At 37.9% G+C, this 15,413-nt stretch overlaps 1 non-coding gene across 1 annotated transcript; it reads right to left on the bottom strand.

Moving 5' to 3' along the window:
• Positions 1–9,379: 9,379 nt before the first annotated feature.
• On the bottom strand, positions 9,380–9,486 carry LOC125492137 (small nucleolar RNA R71). The gene has a single exon (XR_007268582.1). It is a non-coding gene; the product is annotated as a small nucleolar RNA R71 (small nucleolar RNA).
• Between the last annotated feature and the right edge of the window lie 5,927 nt (positions 9,487–15,413).

The raw sequence follows: 15,413 nt of genomic DNA, 5'->3' as shown, positions 1-15,413 counted from the left end.
CCTAGCGCTAAATATTCCACCTAGAAATGAGGGGTGGATGAGATTTGAACCCGTGACCTTTATGTCACACTGGCTCTGATACAATGTCAAGGGACCAACTCAACCAAAAGCTTAAGCTTATAGTTGAGGCCCCAGGAATAGATTTATACTCTATCAACTATCTCAATGGGTGACCTCACACATATGTTAATGAGGCAACCAAGGATTCTTGGATTTAATAGTAATTGGTATGGCTTCTTATCTCCCACATAAGAGATCAAAGTTTAAATTTTGGTGGAAGCACATTTCAATAGTATTGGCCCTACTGGGTGAGTTGTCCTATGTGAGGGCAACGCAAAGGAAATTCATCTTACCACAGGTTTTCGAAAGGAGGCCAAAAAAAATGATAATGAAGCAAGGTAGATTATCCTTATAGTGGCTTAAACAATAACCATGTATATGCAAAACTGTAATGTCATTCTAATGCATAAAAAGAGTATGAATCATATTTTTCGAATTTAACCCACTCATTTAAAAAATTAATTTTTGAAAATCCTCCCAAGTGAAGTCGCCAAAATGTTAGCGTGTTTTTATTTCACGTACGCGTGATGAGGGCGTATTAGATTTCACCACTCCACTATAAAGGTTTTTGTATTGAAAACGTTTTGAAGTCGCCAACAATTCTTTAAAGGAAGAATCATACACTAGTGGAAAAAACCTAGTATGTCACTTAGTAACAAATGGCGGTTTTTGTAAAACGCATCCGAAAAACAACCAAAAAATGGGAGGGAAAGTTGGCAAAAAAGATCTGATGTTGTCCTCAAAAAATCGCATCAGATAAAAAAAAACCGTTGCGGTTTTCCAAAATCAGATGCGGTTCGTTGACCGAATCAGAAAATCTGCGCGGCCCAAATCCCATATTTACTTAAATATGCGCGGCCCATGAAAAATAAAAAGCCCAAATCCCATATTCAGCCCAACCTTACCTAATTTCTAACCATCCTAACCCTAACTCCCTCCTCTCTCCTCACACGCGCCCCCCCTCTCCTCAAACCCTAACTCTCTCCTCTCTACTCCTCCTTCACACGCATTTCGCCCCCATACTCTTCCCTTTCTCCTCAAATCCTAACTCCCTCCTCTCTACTCCTCCCACTCTCCTCAAACCTTAACTCCCTCCTCTCTCTCATTCACGCCCAAATTCTCACTCACCTCTCTCTCTCTCGTCGAGCGAAAACGAAGATCGAAAAAGAAGAGCGAAAATGAAGAACAAATTGATGATCGAAAATTGAAGATCGAAAATGACGAAAAAAATGAAGAGCAAAACGAAGAACGAAGAATCGAAGATATGTACACAAGAAATTGGCTCGTTTGAGTTTTTATGGGATTTAGTTTTTGGATCAGGTTTTAGGTGTTTTTTTTTTCGTTTATTTTGGGATTTTGTTTTTAGATCTGGTTTTGGATTTAGGTTTTTATTTCTTTTTTTTGGGCTTCCACTTTTGTTTCCTTTTTTTAGGCTTCCATTTTCGTTTGATTTTTTTGTTCGAACTCTTAATTTTCCTTCATTTTCGTATAATTATTTCCTTCGTTTTCTAATTTTCGTTTTTTTCCGTATATATTGCAATTTTCATATACTTAGTGACTGGATAATTAGTTTTTTTCGTATAATTAGTTTTTAGATCTAATTTCCGTTTCGTTTCGTATATTGCAATTTTCGTATAATTAGTTTCTATATCTTATTGTTGTCGTTTATTTTGGTGTAGTTCTTAATTTTGTCGTTTATTTTGGTATAGTTCTTAGTGACTGGATAATTATTGTCATTTATTTTGGGATTTAGTTCTTAATTTTCTTATAGTCTCAATTTTTAGGTTTGTAATTTTCTGTATATATGTTCAATTCTTATTTTTGTGTATTTGTGTAATTTTTTTTATTTATATTAATCATGAATCTATGTTTAGTTTATATATATAAATTCTTATTCATATGTATTTTGTATAATTTTCGTTTATGTATAATGTATTATTGTTGGTATATATATGTTTGATAATAATGTGCGCCAAAACTGAGACTTGAGAGGAATGTTAGAGCTGTAGACTTGCTGCTGCAGGTCTGCAACTGTTTTTGACCATCAATTTCTACATACTAATGCGGTTCTTATGTAAAAAGTATCAATATGTAGATTTAGTGATGCGGTTTTACCTGTATATTTAGTTAATACGATTAACTGATGCGGTTCCAAGGTAAAATCGCATCAGTAAATCATTTTATGTTGCGGTTTTGGACCTCATTAAATTTTTTTTACGCTGCTGCGAACCCACTTGATGCAGACCAAAACCGCATCAGAAAGGCCAGTTTTGACCGCATCAGGCAGGGTTTTTTCTACTAGTGATAAACCTAATTGGAAATTGAAACAACAGAGACATCTTAGGGACTTATTCAATGTAGATTTCCCCATCATAACTCCATAAATGGCCAGGAACCAAAAATTGAGTTCGAGAGTGAGGGTACTATACAGTCAGGAACTATGTTACCCATCGCTGGCCTCTACTAAATATCGATTCATGTCAATGTTTATGCAAAAGAATAAACAAGTAATGTTTTAAGCACGTCAAAAAAATATAAATCTAGGTTGGTTCAGGAAACATATAAAAAAACTATTTTTTAGTGACAAACTATTATGCAATCAATTTACAGGGAACCTAGAAGGTTGTCCAAATTAATATAATTAATATTAGAACAGTTCTTTAGGTCTTTGATTATCAAAAATAACATGTGAGTGATAAAAACAATAAGGTGGGACAATCATATAATATGTATAAAATAAGCAGGAAAGCATATAATATGCATAGATATGAATAATATATATAAAAAAAAGAAGAAGGAAGGATTAGAATATACAGTAGAACGATTTATATTGAAGATCTACATCAGGAAAAAAAAACAGTTAGTAACTTCAATATAAAAATAGAGTATTTAGTTAAGGACCGTCAAGATTATATCGTGGCTTGGGTCTGCGAGACTGACAACTTTCAGGACGAGCAATCGTGAAGCTTGAAAATTTGAACGTCTGAAAGTATGTATAATTGAATATGTTTGTGTTTGAAATGTATGAGTTTTGTAGGGAGGTTTTATAATTCGTAGAGAGTTTCAAAATATATTCGTCAAGTTCGAAGTGTGTTAATGTGTAAAATCCGTTCTTAAATCTGTGCCAAAATCAAGCCTATTTATAGGGAAAACGACATTGCGTCTTTCGCGCTAGCTGGTCTGGCGCAAGCTGGCGTGTCAAACGCATGACGCGACATGCCCAGTAAAAAGCATACACGTGGCATACATTTTGAAAAAGATAAGAAAGAAACTCTGCGTCTCACGCAGAGAACTACGGTTGACGCAAGACTCTGTATGAGTTAGAAATCCACGTGTCAGGTGCAGATTAGTGCACCTAGCACAGGTGGACAGAGCTGCGCCTGACGCACACACGTGCGCCAGGCACAGGTTGGTGCGCTAGGCGCACCAATCTGGCTCCTATCGTGCCTTCGCCAGCTTTTCTAGAAACGAGTTTAAAAGATTTTCTTTTATCATTTAATTCCAGAAATATGATTATACGGGATAAAATCTGATCTTAATTATAGATATCTTTTGAAAATATTTATTTATTAAAAATAAAACAATTAAATATGGTTAAACAATTAAGGAAAAATTGAAAAGAACAGTCTCAACTATTAAGGATTATTTCTAAGTGGTCCCAACTATGCATCATTTTTGTCGAAATTGGTCCCATTTGACTGATTACTTATTTTACCGGTTAATTTTTTTTTAAAATTTCTTAAGTTAGTTTCCTTTTTTCTTTTTCTCTATCCATCTCCTGCCACCCCCTCCCCACCCCACCCCATCCCCAGCCACCCCTCTGCCACCTCTGCCACCTCGCCACCCCACTCACCTTCCTACAAATTGCAACCTACATAGAAGGTCGAAATCACAATAGACGCCATATTTCCATGTCGCAAAACAAATCGCAACACCAAGACAAGCATCACACTGTTACTAACATCAACATCGAAAAATCCATCATTCATCAATTTACAGCACATCACACATCACACATGAAATTGAGACCAAAAAATTCCTGAAAGACAAAAAGTAAGATTGATTCGAAAATTGAAGCTAAAATAAAGACATACTCTCTCCGTCCCAGAATACTCTTGACACTTATCAAGGCACATTGTTTTAGATGATAAGTTGTTATTTGGTTATCAATTGTTATTCTATTGAAATGTAGATGTGATAGGAGTTAGTAGTTAGTAAAAGTAATATTATTTTATTTTAATGAGAAAGAATATGGGCCATGGTTAGAGTTGGTAGGTAATAAGCGTGGTATTATTTTATTTGGAGGAGAGAGTGTGTGGGCCAATAGTTAAAAGGTAGAATGATTAAAATAATAATGGGTCATATTCCAAAATAGAAGTGTAAAGAGTATTATGGACAGAGAAAAAAGGAAAGTGTAAAGAGTATTCTGGGACAGAGGGTGTAATTAGAAGAGGTAGTAGTAATAGAAGTATGAAAGATTAACGTACGACAAAAGAGTAAGTGAGGGCGGCACGAAGACTGGAAGGAGGCTGCCGAGGAACAAATTTGATGACAACCCATTACCGAAAAAGAACCTATCTGCTGGTCACCGGATGTCCAATGACTTATTTGATGGTACAACCGATCTACAAGGTGCAACACCTTTATGCACACCACATTCGACGAAATGCCGTAGAAACAAGAGAGAGAAAATGGGTATTATTATTCAAGTAAAAAAAGTTAATATCTGGGTTTGATTTAATGATTGCCATGAATTGTGAAGATCAATAAGCTCAAACCCAAAATTCAAAGTTCTCATTTTCCTGGTTTTTTTTGGGCGTCATTCTCTAATTTAGACTAATCAAATTTTTGTGGGGGTGTGAGTTTTAAGGGTGGGGGTGGCGGTGGGGGTGTGAGTTTTAAGGGTGGGGGATGGGAGTGGTGGTCTCGTGGATACCCACTAGAGAAGAGATAAAATAAAAGTTGGGGGAAAAATCGTTTTACCTGTTATAGCAGGTCATTAACCTGTTAGAACCAAATTCGGCAAAAATGATGCGTAGTTGGGACCGCTCACAAATAATCCTTAATTGGGACTAAAAATGGCGAAACGCCCATAGTTGGGATTGTTCCTGTCAAATTTTCCAACAATTAATTGGACTTTTCAAAGGATTGGGCTCAAAATACAATTAATTATCATGACAATTAATTGGGAAGTTGATACAGGCAAAGTCAAATATTGCCTGAAACCATGAATTTGTCGGAGAGTCCTTCGGGTAAAAGGAGAGCTTGGATTGAAAAATACATAGTTTAAATTTGTGATCAAATGGATGTAGGTGGGAAAAGGCTTTAACGAGGCTAGTTTCATACTCGAGTCTATGTCGGGATCCAGAAAGAGATTATGCTCATGAACTCTAGAAAGTCAAATTATTAAACCATGAATTATTTTATTTTATTGAAGCGGTCGGACCTCGAGATAAGGATTCCTACATATCCTTGCGGAATAAGACCATTCGTAGTTTCGATCTGTTTTCTTTTTTTTGAATTATATTTTTGTTGTGCCCTAACTTTTGCCTAGGCTGCCTTTTCCGATTTTCAACCTAGCAGGCTTGGACATACCTCGAAGGAGTTAGGGTTAATGAAATATTTAAAGGTTTAAGGCTTGAGGTTTAGACGAAGGTTAAATTGATTTGGCGAATAGAGGATCATGGTTTATATGGTTAAGGTTTGATGGGGTTGAAGGATTTGAATGAGGGGTAGAACTTATGTGCAAGCCTCCTAGCTTGACTTTTTATTTCTTTTTGCCTTTGGCTCTTTCTTTTCACATTTTTGTGCGTTTTGTTTTTGCTTTTGATCTTTTTTTTTGCACTTTAAATTTTTTCTCTTTTTTTTTTGTTTTTGCCTGTCATTGATTTATAGTAAGGCTTGCACACAAGTTATTGGTTTAGGGTATTGGAAGATTTGGAGGTTATATGTGGGGTTTTGATGTCGAAGGGATATTTGGTTAATGATGGTTTACGGATGATGGAGGGAAGAGGGGAATAACTTTGATGGAGAAAAAAGGGGAATAACTTCTGAACAAAAGTATGTCCTCTTTTTTTTCTTTTTTTTTTTTAAAATTTCAGATCTCTTTTATTATTATTATTGGTTAACTTCATTAGGTTATTTAAGTTTCATCATTGACTTAGAAGCATAAATAAAATAATGAAAGTCCAATTACAAAGGAAATGTGTTTATTTTATTAATTAATAAAAAAGAACGAATGAAACAAGGCTGATAACATTATAGTCCTAAAGGACATAGACTCGACGCGAAAGAAAATGAATTAGCTAGGGGGAGGGGACTCTCCGACTCAACCTAGAAAACTAACGTTAAATGACTAAGCCCCGACGTTATTTAGGTGTTGTCTAAGGGGATGCCGTTGTTGCTGACTTTTGTTGCAGGCGGAACTGGTCATCTACCGTCTTCAACCATATCCTGCAGATGATGCTTTAAAGTCCAACAGTGTGATGTCATATGCCCATTTCCTTGATGATACTTGCAGTAGGCATTAGGATTTCATTTACTGGATCTTTTCTCAGGAGCAAGGTCTGGAGTAGGGCCAAAAAATCTGAAGTGCTCCTTTTGCATGAAGCCTAGTGAAGGATTCTTCTAAGGTCATACCCAATGGAGTAAAATTCCTTTGAGGCCCTTGATAACCTCTCATTTCAGTAGTTAGGGCATTGACGTTGGAGCTAGAAGGATTGTTCTTACTCTTCTTGAAAGAGTTATTGTTGTTGGAACCCTTGTTCTTGTTGGCTTGTACCTCTTCCTTAATAAACAAGCCTACCTTATAGAGCTTCGTGAAAGACTCTATGGGTTGGAATTTAATATGATCCCCATACTTGGGCTACAAGTTAAGGATTACCAGTCGTACTTGATCCTCTTGAGATGGCCTGTTAGGCATTTGCGCAACTTTTTTCCTCTATCTGTTAAGGAAGGTGACGAAGTCTCCGTTGGAGTTATGTTTATTTAATTCCAACTCATGCAGGCCAATAGGAAGCTGAGTATTTTATATGTATTGTTTGTGGAACTATTCTCTGATATAGTCTCCGTCATTCAGCTTGGTTTTGTTTAGTGATCTGAACCACTTGGATGGATCTGCATCCAAGGTCAAGGTAAAAACATAAGAAAATAGGTCCTTGATCACGCTCTTGAGAGCCATAGAGATGGAGAAAGCTCTCAGATGATCATTTGGGTCTTCGACCCCCTTGAATTTTGGGAGGTCACCCAATGTTACCTTTTTAGGGAGCTTGTCCCTTAGTTCAGGATCAATGATGTCGTGGTCATGAGCCTGACTCTCGACTGTAGGAATTGATTGGATTAATTGCTCGAGTTTTTCAAACCTCAAATCTGTGTTGGTGGAGTGTCGCCTTGTTCGTCTACTTCAGTTAGTTTCTCTCTCAGTGCCTTAATCTCTTTGGCTTGTTCCTCAAGACGAGAGTTCATCAGTGTAAGTTGAGCCATAATTGCGCTCAGCTGTTCATTAGTGTCCCCCATTTCTGATGACGATTTAGAAGAGTCTAAGGATTCGTCTGGAAAGGTTATAATGCACTTGACAAATCTAGGAGTAGGTCGACCTTGTTGCCTTTCTGTTGGACGTTCCCAAGTTATAAACTCATGACTTGTCCTGAACAAAAATTGAATGGACGTCGTAAATTTTGAGAAATGGTGCTTTCGAAATGAGAAATGGAAATGAGGGATGGAGAAATGGAGATGGAAATGAGGGATGGAGAAATGGAGATGAGCAATGAAGATGAAAGTGGAAATGAGAATGGGTATGCTTATTGGACTAGTATGTGATTGACCATGATGGAGACACGAGCCTAACTATATAATGTAGACATGGACTAGACTGGACCGGACTGGACTATGCAAGCAGACCGGACTGGATAATTGAAATTTTATGCTAGTTTCACTAGACTTAATGGATTTCCTTTATGGACTTAAGGGTGATTGGCTTTGCCAAGCTCGATGATTTGGGATTTTATGGATCTAAGATGGACTAGCTTCGCTAGACTTTTTGGTTTTGGACCATTATGGACTTAAGGAAAACTAGCTTCACTAGACTTGGACTACTATTAGATATAAGATGGAAGTAGCTTTGCTAAACTCAGAGGGTGCCTTTATGGTCTTAGGGGTGACTAGTTTCACTAGGTCAAAGGGTGCCGTTATGGTCTTAAGGGTGACTAGCTTAGCCAAGTCGAAGGGTGTCATTATGGTCTTAAGGGTACGGTGACTAAATTAGCTAACTCGAAGGTTGCTGTTATGGTCTTAACGGTGTCTAGCTTAAATAAATCCTAATGCTTACTGCAAATATCATCAAGGAAATGGGCATATGACATCACATTGTTGGACTTTAAAGCATCATCTGCAGGATATGGTTGAAGACGGTAGTTGACCAGTTTCGCCTGCAACAAAAGTTAGCAACAACGGTAACCCCTTGGACAACACCTAAATAACGTCGGGGCTTAGTCATTTAACGTTAGTTTTCTAGGTTGAGTCGGAGAGTCCCCTCCCCCTAGCTACTTCATTTTCTTTCGCGTCGAGTCTATGTCCTTTAGGACTATAATGTTATCAGCCTTGTTTCATTCCTACTTTTTTATTAATTAATAAAATAAACACATTTTCTTTGTCATTGGACTTTCATTATTTTATTTATGCTTCTAAGTCAATGATGAAACTTAAATAACCTAATGAACTTAACCAATAATAATAATAACAAAAGAGATCTGAAATTAAAAAGAAAAACAAGAGGAAATAACGGAGGAACCATTATGGTCTTAAGGGTGCCTTTGTTTTTTTAGGGTCTAAAGAACAGGTACTCCAGTTCCAACTGATTCTGATCTTGAGAAAACCCTCCGGCAACTCAAGAAGAAACAAAAGAAGAAAAGCAGTCAGCTAATCAGGGAAAATCCACGGAGGAAACATCAAAATCGATCATGCCTCCTAAGTTATTGAAGCCTTATGAGGTACCTTCCCCTGACAATGTCCCCACAAGCCCTACTATGCATGACATACAAGCATCTAACTTTAAATTCAAACCTACCCTCATTAATATGATCCAACGGAACCAGTTTGGAGGCATCCATCTGAAGACCCTGCAAATCATTTACAACGATTTCAACAACTCTGTCGTACCGTTAAACACTAAGGGGTCACTCTTGATCAGTTGAAGGTCGTGGTCTTTGAACTCTCATTGAAAGACAAAGCTCAAAAATGGTTGAATGATGTTAGAGCAACTGAATGGAGTGCAATTTCGGAAGTATTCCTGAAAGAATACTACCCTCCTACCAAGACTGCAGAAATCAGGTAGAATCTTGCTACCTTCCAACAAGAACCTGATGATACGTTTAAGAAAGCATGGAATAGGTTTAAGGACCTGCAGGAAGAATGCCCACACCACAATCTTTACAAGTGGTTCAGCAGCCAAGCATTCTACAATGGTTTCCAACCCCATATCAAGAGTATAATTGATTCATCTGCAGGGGGTGTTTTCCTAGATAAGGAGGTGAATGAAAGGTACAGTTTTCTGGCCAACTTAGCGGCAAATGATCAAAGTTCTTCTAAGACTATTATGAAAAAAAAATTGGATGTTGATACATATTCCCTATTGTCTTCACAAGATGCCCTGTTGAGGATGAAGATGGATCCACTTAAATCATCAAAGTCTAATACTCCTCCTATGAGTATTAATGCGATGTCTTCCATGTCTCCTATTACCTCTTCTTCATGTGAGGTGTGTGGTGTTCAAGGCCACTTTGGTCATGATTGTTGCTAAAATCAACCTGATAATGCACAAAGATAACCAGGTCATATGCCAAAAATAATGCACAAAGGCGACCAGATCATCTGTCGGGGCAACCAATTCCCAAAGAAACTGCTAATGTCATCACTCTTCGAAGCGATACACAATATGATGCTCCATCTATGCCTACTGATGATTCACCACCTCTAGTTCATAATGATATAGTGGATGAAAATGAAGGTGAGGATAGCTCAAAAACTGAAATTGAGCACATGAAAGTAGATGAAGCAGGGAAGGACGAGGAGAAGGTTATTGATTCTCCTACACCCCACTACCTTTCCCACATAGGATGAAAAAATCAAAGGTCGATCAATAACTTGGTAAGTTCATGTCTATGGTCAAAAATCTTGATGTAACAGTTCCTTTCACTGATTTAATTTCTCAAGTACCTGTGTATGCCAAGTTTTTGAAAGATATGATTACTAAGAAGAAAGATTTTGGTGGCATAGATAGAGTTGCTCTAACTGAAGAGTGCAGTATTGTCTTCAAAAATTAAATTCCACCAAAACTAAAAGATCCTGGTAGTTTTTCCATCCCTTGTCATGTGGGTGCTTTGTTTATAGATAAGGCTTTATGTAATTTAGGTGCTATTGTATCTGTTATGCTTTTATCTATTTGTAATAACCTAACTTGGGTGTTTTAAAGTGCACACAGATTACTTTGCAGATGGCCAATCGTTCAGTGAAATATCCTTTGCATATTCTAGAGGATGTACTTGTCAGCGTTCGAAAATTCTACATTCTTGCGGATTTTGCAGTACTTGATATGGAAGAAGATAGTCAGATTCCCATTATTTAGGGTAGACCTTTCCTATGTACTTTAGGTGATGTTATTGATGTAAAATTTGGCTCTCTAACTTTAAGTGTTGGTGATGATACTGTTCCTTTAAAGCTAACCAATGTTATTAAGTCTCTTATGCTTGAGCACACATGTTGCAGGATTGATGTACTCGATGAGATTTATAGAGTTGGTTTTCAACAATTTCTGTCAGATGATTTATTGGAGACAACTTTTGATCTAAATGATGACCTTGACATTGATAAAGTAGCAGACTGTAAGGTAATGGAGACTATTTGCTCTACTTCCGAATCACATGTAAAGAAGCTTCTCACCTCAAATATGCATTTCTTGATGATAATGAGGAATGCCCTGTGATTGTCAGTACTAAACTCACATATAGGCAGCTTTCACATCTTCTTACAATGCTTCGCATGCACAAAAGGCTATTGGGTATAGTATTAGTCCTGATTTTTGTATGCATAGAATAAACTTGGAAGAAAGTCACCGCCCTTGCATACAACCCCAAAGACGTTTGAATGATCCTAATATGAAAGAGGTAGTGAAGAAGGAAATTATGGAACTACTTGACGCGACAATCATCTACCCCATCTCATATTCTAAGTGGGTGAGCCCGGTTGAATTTGTTCCTAAAAAAGGGGGACTACTGTTGTTAAGAATGATAGGGATGAACTAATTCCTACTCAGACTGCTACAAATTGGCGAATGTGTATTGGCTATCGGAGATTAAACACAACCACTTTGAAAGATCACTTCCCCCTCACTTTTTATTGATCAAGATGTTAGAAAGATTAGCAAAACATAGCTTTTTCTGTTATTTGGATGGATATTCAGGTTTCTTTTAGATTCTCATTCACCTAGAAGATCAGGAGAAGACGACGTTAACTTAACATTAACTTGTCCCTACGACACTTTTGCATATCGCAGAATGCCATTTGGTTTGTGCAACGCTACATTTCAGAGATGTATGATAGCCATTATTCTAGATTTCATCGTGAATATCATTGAGGTATTTATGGATGATTTTAGTATTTATGGTTCTGACTTTGATGTAAGTTTGCATAATCTCTCTAAAATTCTGAAATGTTGCTCTAGATTAATTTGGTTCTTAATTGGGAAAAGTGCCACTTAATGGTGAATGACAGAGTGGTACTTGGACACCTCATATCTGAACGTGGCATCTAGGTGGATAGAGGAAAAATTGAGGTGATTGAGAAACTTCCTCCTCCTGTGAATGTCAAGGGAGTGAGGAGTTTCTTGGGTCATGCAGGGTTCTATCGCAGATTTATTAAAGACTTCTCAAAATTTTCGAAACCCCGTACTCAATTGTTGCTCAAGGATGCCACTTTCGATTATACTGATGCTTGTATGGAGTTTTTTGACAGGATTAAGGAAGCATTGGTCATAACCCCTATCATACAACCTCCAGATTAAAGTCTTCCTTTCGAGATGATGTGTGATGCTAGTGATTATGCAGTTGGTGCTGTGCTTGGCCAAAGGAAAAACAAGGTCCTCCATGCTATCTACTATGCCAGTAAGGCATTAGATGAAGCCTAGGTCAACTATGCTACTACAGAGAAAGAGTTATTGGCCATTGTCTATGATCTTGACAAGTTTTGGACCTACCTCATAGGTTCAAAAGTGATTGTTCACACCGATCATGCTGCACTGAAATATCTATTGGCTAAGAAGGAAGCAAAGCCACGACTTATATGATGGATACTCTTATTACAAGAGTTTGATTTGGAGATCCGCGACAAGAAGGGTGCTGAGAATGTAGTTGCAGATCATCTTTCCAGATTGAAATTTGAGTCCAGTGCTAATGGTCCCATAGATGATTCATTTATGGATGATCATCTTTTTGCTGTGTCTACTCAATCCCCATGGTATGCTGATTTTGCTAACTATTGTGTTGGTGGTTCTCATCCTTCTAATTTGACTTATCAACAATGCAAGAAGTTTTTTTTATCATGATGCCAAGCATTACTATTGGGAAGACCCACTCCTATACAAGAGGTGCTCAGATGGCTTGCTCAATAAGATGTGTTGCTGATCGGGAGATAGTTGGGATTCTACAGCATTGTCATAGTATGCCTTGTAGTGAGTATCTTGGCTCACAAGCCATAGCTTATAAAGTTCTCCAGAGTGGTTTCACCTGGCCTACTATTTTCAAAGATGCCCATGCCTTTTGCCTTTCCTGCAATGAGTGTCAATGAATGGGAAATATTTCAAAGAGACAGGAGATGCCACAAATGGGAATTTTGGAGATTGAGCCCTTTGATGTGTGGGTCATTGATTTCATGGGACCTTTCCCTTCTTCTTATGAAAACAGGTATATATTGGTACCTGTGGATTATATGACTAAGTTGGTTAAAGTTGTGGCTTCACCTACTAATGTTTCTAAGGTAGTCATGAAGCTCTTCAAGAAGATTATTTTTCTTCGATTCGGAGTCCCGAGAGTCTTGATCAGTGATGGGGGTCTCATATTCATCAGAGAACCTTCAAAGCTTTACTGAAGAAATATGGAGTCACTCATAAGGTTGGTTTGGCTTATCATCCTCAGACTATTGGTCAAATTGAAGTTTCCAATCGTCTGATCAAGTGCATCTTAGAGAAGGTAGTCAACGAAAGATTGGTCCCAAAAGTTGGATGATACTTTGTGGGCACTACGAACTGCTTTTAAGACACCTCTAGGAACCACCCCATATCGGTTATTCTATGGCAAAGCTTGTTATTTACCAGTTGAAATGGAGTATCTCTCAGCTTAGGTAGTTAAAGAAATTAACCTGGATTTAGAGGCTGCAGGTGAGACAAGACTTCTTCAGTTGAATGATTTAGATGAGCTTCGATTGGAAGCATATGAGAACTACAAGCTTTACAAGGAGCAGACAAAGAGATTTCATGACAAGATGATTGCGAAGTGCGAGTTTCATGTTGGTGACAAAGTTCCACTATAAAATTCTAGACTAAGGCTTTTTCTTGGACAGCTTAAGTCAAAATGGTCTAGACCTTTTGTTGTCACTAATGTGAAGGCACATGGGGACGAAGTTTAAAGTGAATGGTCTGCGTCTGCAACTGTACCATGAGGGCGCTTTCATAAGCTAAGTGGAGGTTATCTTCTTCGATACTCCCCCACTTTGAAATCTAAGGTACTACGGTCGTGCGGGACCTTTCTAAACTAGCGCTTTGCAGGAGGCAACCATATTTTATTTTCTTCTTCTTTGCTAGTTTAGATTACCTTTCTTTTGTTTGGAGAGGCGGGAGAAAGTGTACCGATATTTGGACGAGCTTAGTGTGTGCAGGGAGTCAATATCACAACATGGGAAAAATTTGACGGAAAAATAGCTTAAAAGAAAACCGCTTGGTCAACCGGGCAAGGCACCTAGCTGATTTCAAGAAGGGCACGAAAAAATTTTGAAGAAAAATACTATGTGATTTTCGCCCGGTCTACCTGGCCATGCTGCAAGACCGGACGCGCAAGCAAACTTGAGACTTTTAATGCCCGATCAACCGGACGGAAATATTTAAGTTGTGCAGATTTTGAATCACCCGACCAGGTGGCTGGACTCGACTTACCAGGTGCCCTGTGCTACGCTGCGGAAAACTCAAGGAACAAATTTTATCAGCGAACTTTTGTTATTTTCGCCGACCCCTTTTATTCTTCACTTCACTTTTTCTTTTCATTCTCTTTCATTCTTCATCCTCTCAAATCCCCTCACTCTCTCTTTCTCCTCAATACCTTCATAACCAACCCTTTTCCTACCTTTCTTCACTCACAAATTCCATCTTCTCCTTCAATTTTCTACATCCCCCTCACTTTTATTCATCTTTCTCACACCAAATTCACAAATTCTCCATCTTTTCTTCATCCCACTTCAATTCACTCTCTCACAAATTTTTTTACAATGTCAAGGCCAAACAAGAGGAGGCAAAGCACGAGAAGGGAATCAAGCAACCAAATTCCACCGAATCCAAGCAACCAAATTTCATCCCAGAGGTAATTTTTAAATCTTTAGGCAAAAACAAAAATTTCAAAAATTGAAATTTCGGAATATAATCCCAACCCATTTTGTTGATACAAATTCTTTGCATGATTTGGGTATATATGGTGAAACTAATACTTTGTTTCAAAAATTGGGATTAGGAACAATGTTTAGTATGTTCTTCTAGACATACAAGGCTCTTATACTTGAATTTTTGAGTTCACTAGAAGTAGGGAACAAAAATAAAGTTCTTTGTTTTCGCCTTATGAATGAGGATCGAGAACTCACTTTAGGCCAATTAGCTGCTATTTTGGCCTCCCTATTACTGATGACCATCGTCCCCCTCCCCATATTCGCATTAGTACCTTGTGGACAACATTCACCAGAGAGAAGGACATTAACACCCAACATATGTTTGCAGACTATCTCCATTTTCCTAGTCTTTGCTACTTGCAGCGATTTTTGGGATTTACACTTTTCGGCGTGCTAAGTTTCACTCTTGTCAAAATTAGAAGATTTTTCTGATGGGTAGTTATCTGTTTCCCGAGTTTGACTACTCTTTATTCCTTCCCTACATGTTTGTGTCCCAACTGAAGCGGACTGCCGCTAATTTGCCTGCCTTGTTTGATGATGGTAGTGTTAGGGGGAAATCTATTATTTTAGGGGGCATCATTACCGCTATTGCTTCTCAGTTTGGTTATATTCCTGACATTAGCAATGCCATAGCACTAAGATTGGTACTGATTATA

Source organism: Beta vulgaris, chromosome 7 (assembly GCF_026745355.1).
Source record: "Beta vulgaris subsp. vulgaris cultivar EL10 chromosome 7, EL10.2, whole genome shotgun sequence".
Taxonomy (NCBI): domain Eukaryota; kingdom Viridiplantae; phylum Streptophyta; class Magnoliopsida; order Caryophyllales; family Amaranthaceae; genus Beta; species Beta vulgaris.
The sequence above is the reverse complement of the archived record's forward strand: the minus strand, read 5'-3'. Positions and strand labels throughout refer to the sequence as shown.